Source organism: Eulemur rufifrons, chromosome 30 (assembly GCF_041146395.1).
Source record: "Eulemur rufifrons isolate Redbay chromosome 30, OSU_ERuf_1, whole genome shotgun sequence".
Classification (NCBI taxonomy): Eukaryota; Metazoa; Chordata; class Mammalia; order Primates; family Lemuridae; genus Eulemur; species Eulemur rufifrons.
Genome location: NC_091012.1, coordinates 46,617,716 through 46,633,686, shown reverse-complemented (window position 1 = coordinate 46,633,686; position 15,971 = coordinate 46,617,716).

The window sequence follows — 15,971 nt, the reverse complement described above, 5'->3', positions numbered from 1 at the left end:
AAAAATCTTTATTTTAAAAAAAAGTTAACAGTGTCTTGCAAATATTTTAAAATACCCTGACCTTACATTTAGTGGATGTTTATGATTGGCTTAGCAGTGCCATTATCCCTTTTTTATTGCCATAGGATTGGTGTAGATCTTGGGTCACTAACTCCTTCCATACATCTAAGGGTAGAGCATGAGGTTGTGTAAGCTAGTCAGTGCATTGCTTCTCTCTGCATACATTAATCAAAGCTGGTTTGGTCTGAGTACCTCATGTCTCTTCACTTGGGACTGTGAGACAAATCACCTATAAGGCCCTACATGAGTTCTATCTTTGTTAACTCTCTGACCTCATCACCCATTACAATCTCCTTTGCTCACTGCACTGCAGCCACATTGACTTCCTGGCTATCTCAAATGAGTCATTGAAATTTTTGCCTTAAGGGTCTTTGCATGGCCTAGAATCCTCTTCTCCTAGATAACTGCAAGGCTGACCTCCTCACCTATTTTTTGCTTTTTAGCTTTTGCTAAATGGCACCTTTCTCAATGAGGCCTACCCTGAAAACACCAGTTAAAGTATCAACGTATCTTGGCACTCCCCTCATTGTCTGTTTTGTGACATATAAATAAATTGCTTTATTTATCCTTCACAGTGCTAAACCTAATGTTGGGCAAATTAAAAATATTGAACAAATGCTGGGTGAATTGTTTTGTGAATGTAGAAAATCCAGGCCAAAATTCAAGAAATATTTAACAATTCAAATTAAGAAAATTAATGTAAACAAAAACATATCAGGAAGACAGTTTTAAATGAGTCTCAGTGTGATTCACACACAAGGACATACAATATAGGATATGTTCTAAAGTGTATTTTAAGAAATGTCTCAGAATTTGCTTAAAAGACTGGAAAAGGAGAGAGCAAAGAAATGGCTGAGCAGATGGAGCACTAGGTTCTCAGTCTGTGTTCAGTCATAAAGGTAGAGGGTAGGAGGGTTCACTACAAAAACATAGCTTAGATATTTGAAAACATTTTTATACTATAGGGAGTAGATATATCATAAATAGTTAAAATCTGAAGTCAACAATAATTTTCTCTGGATTACTTTTACAATGATAAAGTCATAGCATATTTTGTTTACTCTTAGGGACAAGATATTCCAAGACACTCTGTTAGAGTATGCTGTATGACCAAAATTATGAAAACAAGAGCCTAGTCTCATAACCCATTGAAGTTAATAGAATCCCTCTACTTGTTAAATCATTTATAAATACTAACTTTTTCACATCCTAGCAGAGTGACACTAAAACTCAGAAAAAATATACACATGTATACACATACATACAATCACACATACAATAGAATACTCTTCAGCCATAAAATAGTATGAAATCCTGTGCTTTGAGGCAACATGGATGAACCTGGAGGGTATTATGCTAAGTGAAGTAAGCCAGGCTCAGAAAGATAAACACTGCATGATCTCACTCATGTGGAATCTAAATAAGTTGATCTCATAGAGGTAGAAAATAGAATAGAGATTACCAGGGGGAAAGGAGGGTATAAGAGAGGGATAATGGGGAGAGGTTGGTAACCGGGTGCAAAGTTTACATTCAGAGAACAATAAGAAGTTTTGGTGTTCTATTACACACTAGGGTGACTATAGCTAATAGTAGCATATTGTATATTTCAAGATAACTAAAAGAGAGGAGTTTGAATGTTCTCCTTACAAAGAAATGACAAGTTTTTGAGGTGATGAATATGCTAATTACCCTAATTTGATCATTATTCAATGTATACGTACATTAAAACATCACACTGTACCCCAGAAATATGTACAATTATTACATGTCAATTATAAATTATTTAAAACATTTAAAAAGAAAGTATTTAGTAACTTATGGTTTCTGATCATTTGGCAACACAAATTCTGTTCTCTCAAAGGAATTTCACCTTACCAAGTACAATTGACTCCTTAGAGCAATGATTTAGTGGATAATTTAGTAATGGATCATAGCAAACAGAAACATTTCTTCTTTTTAAAATAATGGTACATTTGTCTATCTAAAACTATATTTATTTATTTATTTTTCACGCACATGTTATCTTCCTTGTTTGCTAAATTATTAAGGTAACTTAATGAAAAGTCATTTTTTAATGGTAAAAATGTATTATACCTTGATGACATATAATGAGAACTTATCCTTCCTATTTATTCTGGCTATGATAACTATTTGAAATGCTTCTCAGTAACTAAATACAGTCTCCCTTGAATGTGAATTTAGACAGCAACATGAAAACTGTGGGCTTGACTCTTTCCATCTTCATAATTTCCTTCTAGTTTGAACAATTAGGCCAATATTTTGTACAAAGAATCTATAACAAAGTTTTAGGATAGTTCATTTAAAGTAACAAGTACCCTAAGTCCCTGGTATGTTTTTTTTTTTTTCAAGAGCCAGGACAGTTCCTTTTTTGATAATTTGCAGTTACAGCGTTTATATACTCATTACAAAACAGATGGAAATCATTTACTTACAAAAAGAGCGTAAAACTTTAAGTGGCAAACCTCACCTTCTAAAATATTATTATTATTTTAAAGAAATAGCAGCCTGGGACATGACCACAAATGACATACTATCTCTCAGTTTCCACTTAACCTGATTAAATAAGAACACAGTTTGTCCTTACCCACTCCCAGTAGCCTTATTGGAGCTAATACAGCAGATGTTTTGTCACCCTGCTAGTCACATGATTGCTGTTCACTCTAGTGAACATATTTTGGAAACCAGCTAATGAGGCGATCTGCAACAAAGACACTTGATCCCCTTTGGCTGATATTTCTTTGCTGATGTCATTTATCCTTCATTGTTAATTAAATGAATATAAGCAGCAATTGCTTTCCCTGTATTGTACATTCAGAAATAAAGCTGTGTAATGTGGTGCATAAATTTGTTTTTGTTGAAATGTTCAAGTTCAAGTGATGAACTTTAAGTCTGTGCTAATTGTTTAAATGAGGGCACAGACATTTATGAAGACCCAAGCTCATTATAAAAAGCACTAGTTTAACAAGGGTATGTTCTTAATGGAAGCCTCTCTACATTTATATGATACCAGCATTTTGGGTAATCCTGGGGTTTATGAACCAACATATCCCTGTTGAAAATGCTAATGATCAAATGTGGTCAGAATTATCTACATAACAAATGGCTAGACATGCTTATCTGCAGTATGTGATAAGTGATGCCCAATATGGAGCTTTCTGTTTACCTATTCAATGGATGAGAAATCCCAGCACCAAATGCTGCCAGTCACTCGCTCTGAACAAATGGTTTTTTTTCTTTTCCTAATGGACATAGAATTAAATAATAATGATAAAAATCCAAGAGTGTATTGCTTGCAGAATAATTAGTGTCCAGGAAGGTAATAATTTTAGAATAAATTATCTGCTTAAAATTTATTTCTATTATATTATAAAATTGGTTGAAATCATTTTTTTGTCTTGATATCTATATAGTTTTGCCTTTAAGATAACCAATTGATACCCCTATTTTATTGCATGCCCTCAATTGTGGTAGGAAGGATCCAAAAGAGCCTCAAGGGTAAACCTCAAGAAAGGTAGATAAGGAGTCCAGGAGTCTCCTTGGAAAGGGTATAGCCACTGAATTAGGTAAAGTCATTAGATGTAGAGGTTTTAAGACTGTGCTTCCTAGACTTTTGTATTTAATGAACCAATACAAACTTTAAGAGATAATTGCCAATTAAGATATTCCTAATGTGTTTTTGTTAGTGGTAGTATTTTCTAAATAAGGCCATTAAAACAACACAACAACTACAACAACAACAAAAAAACACTTTGGGTTGGCTGAGCCAATGATCTCTGATGTTCCCTTCAAAACCATCCAAAATAAGTATAATATCTAAAAAATTTTTTTTTTGGCCACACAAATGGATCTTTTTCAACCATTCATTGGCCCAAATCCTCTTAGATAGTATTTCTGAAAACATCACTAACCATATGCTATCACATTTCTTAATAAAAGAAAGAATATTTTATTATGATTAATGTAGGAAGGATACAGTCTTAGGACACTTTTCCTGCAGTTTAACCCCAACATGTTCATATCTGAACTCTACTTCTTTTTTTTTTTTGAGACAGAGTGTCGCTTTGTTGCCCAGGCTAGAGTGAGTGCCGTGGCGTCAGCCTAGCTCACAGCAACCTCAAACGCCTGGGCTTAAGCAATCCTACTGCCTCAGCCTCCCGAGTAGCTGGGACTACAGGCATGCGCCACCATGCCCGGCTAATTTTTTTTTTTCTATATATATTTTAGTTGGCCAGATAATTTCTTTCTATTTTTAGTAGAGATGAGGTCTCGCTCATTGCTCAGGCTGGTCTCGAACTCCTGACCTTGAGCGATCCACCGGCCTCGGCCTCCCAGAGTGCTAGGATTACAGGCGTGAGCCACCGCGCCCGGCCTGAACTCTACTTCTATATCAAAAATCTTATTCTATCACCACATACATCCGTTGGGCTAGCAACCAAAGGACCAGGACCTTTTCATGAGATTCACCCAAAACTCCTTCCTTTTCTACCTCCAATATTTAACTAAACACCAAGTCCACTCAGGTCTATTTCCTTGTATCTCATTAATCTGTTCATTCCTGTACCTTCCCTAAGGCTCTTATCATTTCTTCCTGTCCCCGACTATATTAAAGTTGGTAGATAAAATACATGATGCTGAATTAAATCTGAATTTCAGAAAAATAATGACTCATTTTCAGCATAAGTATGTCCCAATATATTGCATGGAACATACTTACATTAAAAAATCATTATTTATCTGAGATTCAGTTTAACTGGATGTCTTGTATTTTTATTTGCTCAATTTGGCAACCCTTGACTAAGTGCAAAACAATATTTGTCTCTAGTCAGTATCTTCTCTAGTCCCTCTTTAACACTAAGCCCCATGATTAATTTCCTAAAAATAAATTGGATTATAGCAATGCCTTTCTACAAAAGAAAACCTCTTTTGGCTCTCCATTTCCTATAATATTACTTTGAAATTCCATAGCATGGCTTCTAAGGCCATCCACAATCAGATTTTAATGTATCTTTGGATCTGTATCATCTACCATAGGTCCCCAGATCACATGTATCTTATACCACATGGGACTTCTTGCCACTGCTTGAGCTCATCTACAGTTTGAACATGTGATTTCCTTTGTGTGAAATGCCCATTTCCTGCTTCATTACCTATAAAATTCAATTCATATAATTTAAGACAAAAATCAAATATTAATTCTTTTTTAATATTAATTCCTTTGAATTCCAGTGTTTTTAAATTGTAGCTATCCCAGGTAGTTGTTTCAATAACTGTTTCTGCAGCACTTTGTTAGGACGATTGCCAAACTGCACTGCAATGATCTACTTATGTATTTATTTCCCCTTCACTTAACCATGAGCTATCACAAATAAGCGAGGACAGTGTTTCATTTATTTCTGCATCCCTAATACCTAGCTGATTGCCCAACATTCAGTAGATATTCAACAAACATTTGATGAACCCACAAATACTTCACATCTCTGATGTCTTTGACATATCTCTGAATTTTGATTGCTAGTAAAAAAATCTACTTATAAAAACCTACCTTTTACTTACCCTACCCTCTTATTTCTAAGTGGTGTGTATAGATTCACTTTTAAAATTTGGTTTTATGTACCCAAAATTGACTCACATAACATCTATTAAAAGCCACAATTCCCAAGTGTGTTCAAAAGTGAATTTTTCATATGCAATGATAAGCAGAAATCCATTGAAACATCTAATTAAAAGCAAAACCCCTTTCTGAAGGTTCTTTGCAATTGATTTGCCTCTATAGGCTTCTATCAAAAATTGAGTTAAATGCAATAAACTCACGTAATTCAGGAAAAATACGTGAAGAAACTCAAGAGGTCTAGGGAAATTGCTAGTCAGGTTCTGACACTTTTTCTGGCACTTCTCCAGAAGTAAGAATGTTTGGTTGGTTGTTAAGACCTTATTTACCCTCCTTAAATAATATTGAAGAGAAAAAACTAGGAGTTAGCCCATACTAGCTACAAAATGCACAGTAGTTCCATCAGATCAGATATGAGTGTTTCTCTTTTTCTCCCTACTTTCTGCTAAAACTGCTTACTATATATCAAGGCCAGCCTTGGAAAAGCAAATGTAAAACACACCCAGACAAGGATATGTACCTTGCAACAGCTTGAAAGCAGCATATTTAGTAAAATTCTGAGCCCATTTGGAAGCTTTAAGGCAGAGATGTAGACCTTGGGGTAAAATATAAAACAAAGGCCTCTAGCGAAGAGCCAGGAAAATGAAGCAACCTAATTGGTTGTCAGTGGCCATGGGAGAAGCAACCAGTCATTAAATACTGAACTGCCCCTGGAATTGTCAGCCTCCATGAACAGTCTTTACATTTAATAACTGATATTTGTATCTATGTATATTTTCTATTCATCGAAAATATCTTTATAATTTTATATTTTTATACTAGCATAGGGAAGACAAAAAGTTGTCAAGACCATTTGTTTCAGGCAATCCATAATCTGATGTCAAGTGTAGATACAAAGAAAAGGCAACAGAAAATAGTATTTCATTAATCTAATCACCCAGGGACTTGAAGGAAGAGTGCTATGACATAGCTGTTACCTTTTTCTTGTACCTTTTTGATGGCTATTGAGTCAGATATTTTCAGTGTCTCAATTTACCAGACTTCACAGGGGGATCCAACACATTAAATTATCAACTTTTTTCTCCTGATTGATTTAAAAATCTACAGACACTTTGAAGAACTTACATAAATTTTCTCCATGAGGTCTTTCATCTTTTGGTAGACATGGAGGTCAATGATATAAAATCTCAAAAAATCTCAAAAGACATTTATTAATAGTAAGGAGTCATAAAGAACAGACATTTTATGTAAAGAATTTTTAAGTAGGCAGTAAAGTAGAAGATATTGTATTCACATGAAATAGAGCAAGGGTCTTTACTGAATGTTCTGCAAGGTTCAAGGTGTCCATAAAGACTGAAAATATAGATTAATATTATTTTACAAGTTTTTTTAGTAAAAACATTACAAGTTTTTTGTGAAAATCGAAGAGACAAATCATTCAAGGCAATACATCATGAATATAAATGTTCAGATTGATGGAAATACATTGATACACAGTGTCCATTGCAATTTTGCACAACACAGTGACCTAGGCATTGCTAATAAGGAACATCACATTGAATATACAACCTAATTTAATGTAATTTAACTTATATTATAATGTAATATTAATAAGTTATTTATTTTTCAACCTGTTTCCAGACTTTATGGTAACTCTGTGTATTCAAGTATGTATGTTTATAACAAAAAAATTAAAATATGAGATCTTGAGGCAAAAGATGTTTCCTAAGGCTAGCAGATCAGTTTCAATTGTACTTTTAATTTATTGTATTCTAATACTTATTTCTAGTAGAATTTGTTTACATAAAATTGTTTGTGACACACTATTTGATATATGTTGAGTCTTTAAAAGTTATATTTCTTTTCCATTTATTTAATTTTTCTCTCAATTCAAAAGTTTTATAAAAATAAAACAGGAAAAGCCGTAATGTGTTAGAGAGATATAATATATTTTATCATAGTGCAGGCCAAAATTTTAATAAATTTTCTGCCTAACACACATTCTCCCTCTTTGTGTCTCTGTCTCTACACACACGTGCATATAAACACACACATTTTTTTTCCAAATCTCATTATCCACTGCTGGATTATATACATTAATTAAACCTTCATAAATGCAATAAAATAAAAAAAATATGCCTTTCAAACAGTACATATACAAATACATTGGGCTCCTTTTCCTTCACTGAATATGACTTGTAAGTAGAGGAAGGAAACATTACTAAGAATAAAAAGCTGACTTCAATGATATCATTTCATCTTAAACCGTGTCTGACAAATTGCCTCACTCTGTTGAGTGGTAAGAGGATACCGTAAATTCCCAAAGCATCTGTCCTCACTTTGAAACAGCATGACACATATGCCTCGGTATGACTGGGTGAAATATCTGAACTCATGTTCAGTAAACCTTTTAATCTTACTTGTAGAAGATTCTCATCTAAAACACATTTATTCAATCCTAGGAACTCTGGTGGCTGCAAAGAATTTTAAGATCCAACTTTTGCTGTTTAGAAGCTTCTACTCTTCTATTAAATACAGATATTGTTAAACCTACAGGCTGAATTGTTCAGTTTTATCTGAAATGATGGTTTCCACTATTTCACTTTCCTAAGCTCCATGTTAAAATTACTCTTAATATATCAAATATATTTTAATTTAATATTTCTGAGGTAACTCAAGAGTATGTTGGTATCTTTAGCTATTGTTATACAATCATAAAAATAACTTCCAGATAAACAGTAGCATGACTAGTTTTGGACTATTAGTGACCAAGTGGAATTTCTGCTTGTTGAACTTTCACTAATTCAGTATCATACTAACTCAACCCTACAATGACCAATTTACTTTGCCTTCATTGATTGACCTTTGTGTTGCTATTTCAATTTGAATGCACATGAAAACACACTTGCATGTGATAAAGCCATACTATTCAGAGATATGCGCAGTGATCTTTGGAATACTGTTGAACCATGATCAAACCTAAATCTATGCCAGATTATTTTCCAGTCCATGATAGAAAGAGTGGATATATGTTTAAATAAGATGAAATAAGTAAAATATTTGCTTCTCTGGAAAAATACCAAAACAATGTCTTTGTCTAAGCTCTGAACAGGTGTATTCTTTACACAGAGTTCTTATACAAATTACATAAAAATTGAGACCTGTGAGCAGCTAAACCCTGCATCATCAATAAAAGCACAGTACAGCATCAACTATACAAGTAGTGGAAGCTATTGATGTGGTTTCTAAGCTCTGGCTACATAGTTATCAAAGGAGCAACTGAGTCTATTTCTAGTGGAAGGCTTTACATTTTTACTAGGACATAAAAGAGGCAACTATACTCTGTCATGAAATGATTATTTTTCCATGAGTAAGAAGTTTGCAGTTATTAATTTATCATAAAAACCTTAAAGGCTGCATTTTTTCTAATTTTATCTGATATAGCCTGTATTTGAATCAATTAGAGAGAAAAAGCATCCAACTTCCAATTCCCTTGCTTATTTTTCAGTTTCTAATGGCAGGTATAATTATAAAACAAAATGCTACAGCTCATTTTTGGTACCGTTTAGACAAAAATAAAATTTTTAAAAAAGGATTAAGAAGCTCTGTTATGGGCATTGTAATTCTCCAAATCAAAACAAAGTCTGTAAATAAATAGCAGTAAGGAAATTATTATAACTAGCAGATAGATGTATGAAGAGATTCAACCACCAGCTCTTAAATTATAGCTGCTTCCAGATTAAAGCAACACTTCTGATGGAGCAGTGTGCTTTATATTCTTTGGCAACATCCTTTTTTATTGCACTAGAAACCAATGTTGAATTTCCTGAATAATTACATAAATAAACCATGCACTTTACTTATTTGTGTGCCCATATTTAATAATATATTGTGCATGTAACTTTCAGAAATATGATTTATGACATTTTATATTACCACAGAGGGGTGTTTACTTGAAATATGTACTTGAAAAATATCATATAAACTGATATTATTTGATATATATTCAAAAATGATCTGATTTTTTAAGAAAATGCAAGCTGAAAAACCTAGTTTCAATTAAATCATTCTGAGAATGTTCTTAATTGAATTCTCAAGTTTACATGATGTAACAGATTAATGAACATAAACATATAAATTATATTTATTTTGTTTCATGTTATGATGTTATGAATTAAAACAGTTCTGTGGGTTGACTGGTACTACCTTCAAAAGGGAATAAAGCAAATCCATATCCTGAAAGTCTAAAACTTTTAGTATATGTGAATGAATGTTTAAGCAAATTTTGAAGCCCAGCAACCATACATTTAACCTAATGCTTCCTCTTTGACAATCTATTTTAGTTTGATCTAAGCTTAAAATAAAGGATTTTTTACAATTAAAAAAGATAGTCACATTCTAATTGCTATTCCCTAAGTATACATATGATAACTTTAGAAAGAAATGAATCATTCTGGATTACCAAGGGCTAATTCAGAAAGATACTACCTTATGATTCTAAAAATATTTCAATTTCCTTGTTAGTATATTCACTGAAGATATAATTCAATGAGATGTGGAAACATGTCAGATCATATGCATCAGCCTACATGATTGAAATACTAAAAAAATCTAGTTATTAAATAGTTCAACCTAAGATAACTCCTTCCATCCTAATTCATTTCAATACCACTTATTTTTAATATCATTTGCCCCACTGACCTATTTACTTGACATTTGTTCCATGTTCCTTGTGGTCCCCCATTATGTTGCTGAAAACCTCATTAAATATCTAATATTTTTCTTGAGCCATTTTTTAAATTTCAAAATATTAAGGGGATATAAATGTTTTTGATACATGGTTTGAGTAAGGGCTGTAAATATGCCCATCACCAGAATAGTGCTCATTTTACCCACTAGGCAGATTTTTTTGTCCTTCCCCTCCTTCCCCCTCGCCCTGCTTGATTTCCTATGACTTTTACTTCCCTCTGTGCACTTACTTGCCTGTTGGTTAGTGCCAATTTATTAGACAGTACATGTGGTGTTCTTTTCTTTTTCATTCTTGAGATACTATTTTAGATTAATGGTCTCCAGTTCCTCCCAAATTGATGCAGCAGGCATTAATTCGCACTTTTTATGGCTGAGAAGTACTCCATTGTATATATATAACACATTTGTTAATCCACTCATGAATTGATAGGCACTTGGGTTGATTCCACGTCTTTGCAATTGTGAATTGTGCTGCTATAAACATTCTAGTGCAAGTGTCTTTTTGATAAAATGATTTATTTTCTTTTGGATAGGTATCCAGTAGTGGAATTGCTGGATTAAATAGTAGGTCTACTTTAAGTTCTCCATAATGTTTTCCATAGAGGTTGCACTAATTTGCAGTCCCACCGACAGTGTATAAGTGCTCATTTCTCTCTTTATCCATGCCACCATCTATTTTTTGGGACTGTAATAAAAGCCATTCTAACTGGGATAAGGTGATATATCATTGCAATTTTAATTTGCATTTCCCTGATGATTAGTGATGTTGAGCATTTGTTCATTTTTTTGTTGGCCATCTGTCTATCCTCTTTTGAAAAACTTCTCTTCATGTCTTTTGCTCACTTTTTAATGGGGTTGTTTGTTTTTTCCTTGTTGATTTATTTGAGTTCTTTGTATGTTCTGGCTATTACCCCTTTGTCAGATGTGTAGATTATGAATATTTTCTTCCATTCTGTGTGTTGTCTCTTTGCTCTGATGATTGTTTCCTTAGCTGTACAGACACTTTTTAATTTAATCAAATCCCATTTATTTATTTTTGTTGCTTCTGTAATTGCCATTGGGATCTTAGCCATAAAGTCTTTGCCCAGACCAATGTCTAGAAGAGTTTTCTTAAATTTTCTTCTAGGATTCTTGTGGTTTCATGCCCTAAATTTCAGTGTTTTATCCATCTTGAATTAATTTTTGTCAGTGGTGAGAGATAGGGGTCCTGTTTCATTCTTCTGCATGTGGCTATCCAATTTTGACAGCATCACTTATTGAATATCAGGGCTGCTTTTCCCCAGTGTGCATTGTTGTCTGCTTTATCAAAGATCAGTTGGCTGTAGATAAATAATTTTCTATCTGGGTTCTCTATGCTGTTCCATTGGTTTATGTCTCTATTTTTGTGCCATTACCATGCTGTTTTGGTACGATAGCCTTGTAGAATAGTTTGAAGTCTGGCGATGTGATGCCTCCAGCTTTGTTCTTTTTGCTTGGGATTGCTTTGGCAATTTGGACTTTTTTCTGATTCCAAACGAAGGGTGGAATCATTTTTGTAGATCTGTGAAATATGCCACTGGTATTTTGATGGGGATTGCATTAAACCTGTAAATGATTTTGGATAGTGTGGACATTTTATAATGTTGATTCTCCGCTCCATGAGCATGATATGCTTCTCCATTTGTCTGTGTCCTCTGCAATTTCTTTCCTCAGTGTTTCATAGTTCCAGTATTATGGAAGCTAGGATTTCTAGTATTAAGTTCAATAAATATGGTGAGAGTGGGCACCCTTGTTTGTTGCAGTTCTTAGTGGGAATGATTTCAGCTTAACCCCATTCAGTATGATGTTGTCTGTGGGTTTGTCATAAAAGGCTTTTATAGTTTGAGAGAAGTTCCTTCTATGCCTAGTTTGTTGAGTGTTTTTATTATGAAAGGGTACTGGATTTTGTCAAACGCTTTTTCTGCATCTTTTAAGATGATCATATGATCTTTGTTTTTGCTTCTGTTTATGTGGTGTATTACATTTATTGATTTATATATGTTGAAACTGCCTTGCATTCCTGAGATGAAGCCCACTTGGTCATGGTGGATTTTTTTGGTGATGTGTTCTTGAATTCGGTTCGCTAGTATTATCTTGAGGATATTTGCATCTATATACATGAGGGATATTTATCTGTGGTTTTCTTTTTGTGTTGTATCCTTTCCTGGCTTTGGTATCAAAATGACGTTGGGTTTGTAGAATGAGTTGAGGAGAATTCCCTCTTTCTCAATGTTATGAAATAATTTCTGCAGTGTGGGTACCAGCTTTTCTTTGTAATCTGGTAGACTTCAACTGTGAATCCATCTGGTCCAGGGCTTTTTTGTTGTTGCTGGAAGATTTTTATTACTGCTTCAATCTCACTGCTTGTTATTGGTCTGTTCGGGAGTTCTACTTCTTCAAGTTTGAGTCATGGAAGGTTGTGTGTTTACAGGAATTTGTCCATTTCCTCTACATTTTCTAGTTTATGTGCATAGAGATTTTCATAGTATTTATGGATGATGTTTTGTATCCCTGTGCTGTCAGTTGTAATATTTCCTTTTCATTTCTGATTGAGCTTATTTGGGTCCTTTCTCTTCTATTCCTTGTTAATCTTGCAAGAGGTCTATCAATTTTGTTTATCTTTTCAAATAACCATAAGTTGGTTATTTGACCTTTTTTATTTTGTTTTCCATTTCATTTCATTCTGTTTTAACCTTTGTTATTTGTTTTATTCTGCTGGCTTTGGGTTTGGTTTGCTCTTCCTTTTCTACTTCCTTGAGATGTGGTGTTAGGTTTTTAATTTGTGATCTTTCTGGCTTTTTCTTGTGGACATATAATGCTATGAATTTTCCCCTTAGATATGCTTTTGCTGAGATTTTGATTGCTTGTGTCCCCATTGTAATTTGGTTCAAGGAATCTTTTGTTTTCCATCTTAATTTCATTATTGACCCAATAACCTTTCAGTAGCAATTGTTTATTATAATTTCCATGAGTTTGTGTAAAATTGAGTGTTACTCTTGGGATTGATTTCTAGTTTTAATCCACTATGGTCTGAGAAGGTCCATGGTATGGTTTTGATTTTTTAAATTTGTTAAGTGATATTTTGTGGCCTAAGATGAGATCAGTCTTAGAGAATGTTCCATGTGCTGATGGAAAGAATGTATATTCAGTAGTTTTTTGGTAGAATATACTGTAAATATCTGTTAGGTCCATTTGTTCCAGGGTTCCAGTTAAGTCCAGTGTTTCTTTATTTATTTTCTGCTTTGATGATTTATCCAGCTCTGATAATGGGGTATTGCTGTCCCCAGCAATGATAATGCTATTATTAATTTTCTTCTTTAGTTCTAGTAGAATTTGTTATATGCATTTGGGAGCTCCTGTGTTAGATGCACATATATTTAGGATTGTTATATCTTCTTTTGAATTTCTCTCTTTACCACTATAAAATGACCATTTCTGTCTTTCTTTACCATTGGTGATTTAAAGTCAATTTTATCTGATATGAGAATGGCTACACCTGCTCTCTTTTGGTTTCTATTGCATGGAATATTTTTTCCATCCTTTCTCATTGAGCCTATGTGTGTCCTTGTGGTTTAGATTTATCTCCTGGAGACAACAGATAATTGGGTTATGTTTTTTCATCCATTCAGCCAGCCTATATCTTTTGAATGGCACATTCAAACCGTTAATATTAAGAGAGAATTGATATGTGGGATGCTGTTCTGTTCATTGTGTTGGGTAGTACCTTATTGTTTTGTTTCCCTTTTTACACTATTGTTTTTATAATAGTTGTGAGCTTTAGATTTTTTTCAGTGGTTTTAGACTGGTCAGCATGTATTATGTTGATTCATGTATAATGAAGTTCTGAGTATTTCCTGCAGGGCGAGTCTGGTCATGACAAATTCCCTCAGTGTTTGCTTATCTGGAAAATACTTAATTTCTCCATCAGTTGTGAAACTTAGTTTTGCAGGATACAAAATTCTAGGCTGGCAATTGTTCTGTTTAAGAAGGTTGAATATAGGTCCCCGTTCCCTTCTGGCTTGTAGGGTTTCTGCTGAGAAGTCTGCTGTTAGCCTGATGGGTTTTGTAGATCAGTTGTTTCCTATACATCTCACTCCTTGTAGAATTTTCTCCTTCCTTTTGACTTTGGCCAGGTTGATTATTATGTGTGTTGGAGATGTATTTGTTATGAATCTTCCTTGAATTCCATGACCATCTTGTATATGGATATCTGTACCTCTGCCAATACCAGGGAAGTTTCCCTCAATAATTTCCTTGTATAGATTTTCCATTCTTTTAGCTCATTCTTCTCCCTTATGGATGCATATAATTCATATGTCAGTTTACTTCTTGAACCTTTTTAAATGTCTCTGACTTAATTAAAATATGGCATTCTATTGACACTGTCACTTTTCTGGCTACATATACAAAGAAGACTGCTGTTTCTCCTATAACAAACAGGAAGAATTGACATTCTCCTTCTTTACAATGATACTTTCAGACCATAGTTCTGGACACTTCAGCTTCTTAAAAAGTGATTCCTGCCCTCCTATTCTCCTAAAAGTTCTTCTTGAAGTGAGGGAGATAATGATATTGAATGGCCGAATCCTGGCCCATATCCTCCTGATGTCTTTGTAGCACTTAGTAGTATTAACTTCCCTCCTCTTTGGCTATTTTCATCCCTTGGTTTCCAGGACAGTACACCCATATGGTTTTCCTTGCCCTCCTTTGATTCCTTCTTTGTCTCAGTCATGGCTTTCTCCATATTCCCTCCCCTTAAAAATATCTTCATCACCACTTCTACCTAAACTAATTTATTTAAGTACTATTTTGTATCTTACTCCTGATGTATATTTCTCAGTTGATGACTTCTCCATCCTCCTGGTAACTCTGATTCAATATTAGTAACCAACATTTTTATAGAAAGTACCTGAAAAATCAGACATAATAAAAGCACTAAGGAAAACAAAAAAAAAAGCCCCTGCCATTTAAAAAAAATTACAGATTACAACTATAGCTCATTATGCCTTTCCTTATCAAAGATCTTACTTAATTTTCCTGCAATTATTTGTTTAAACATCTTTCTCCCACATCTTACCCTCAGATATTCAAGGTAGTCACTGGATCATATTCCTTTCTATAATCCAACAACCAGGTTTTTATATTTTTCATCTATTAAATGCAAACTATATGTATCTCCATTGCATATCCGCAGATTCCTGAAAGCAAGCTATATAAGAAATAGAAAGTCTCTTTGAAAACTATAGTGCATTTCACATAAAAAAATCATATTTACTGCATTTATCAACATATATTTTGGGGGGACCTACCATGTACAAATTAGTAGGCCAGGGAGGTAGAGTGTCATGACAATTATGAGGACCTTCTCTAAAGTCAGAGTGCCTCAATTCAAATCCTGTTTATATCAATCAATAGCTATGATACATTGAGCAAGTTTTTTAACTTCTCTCTACTTCAGTTTTGACATTTTTTAAATAGAGCTTATAATATTAACTATCTTATAGGATCATTATGA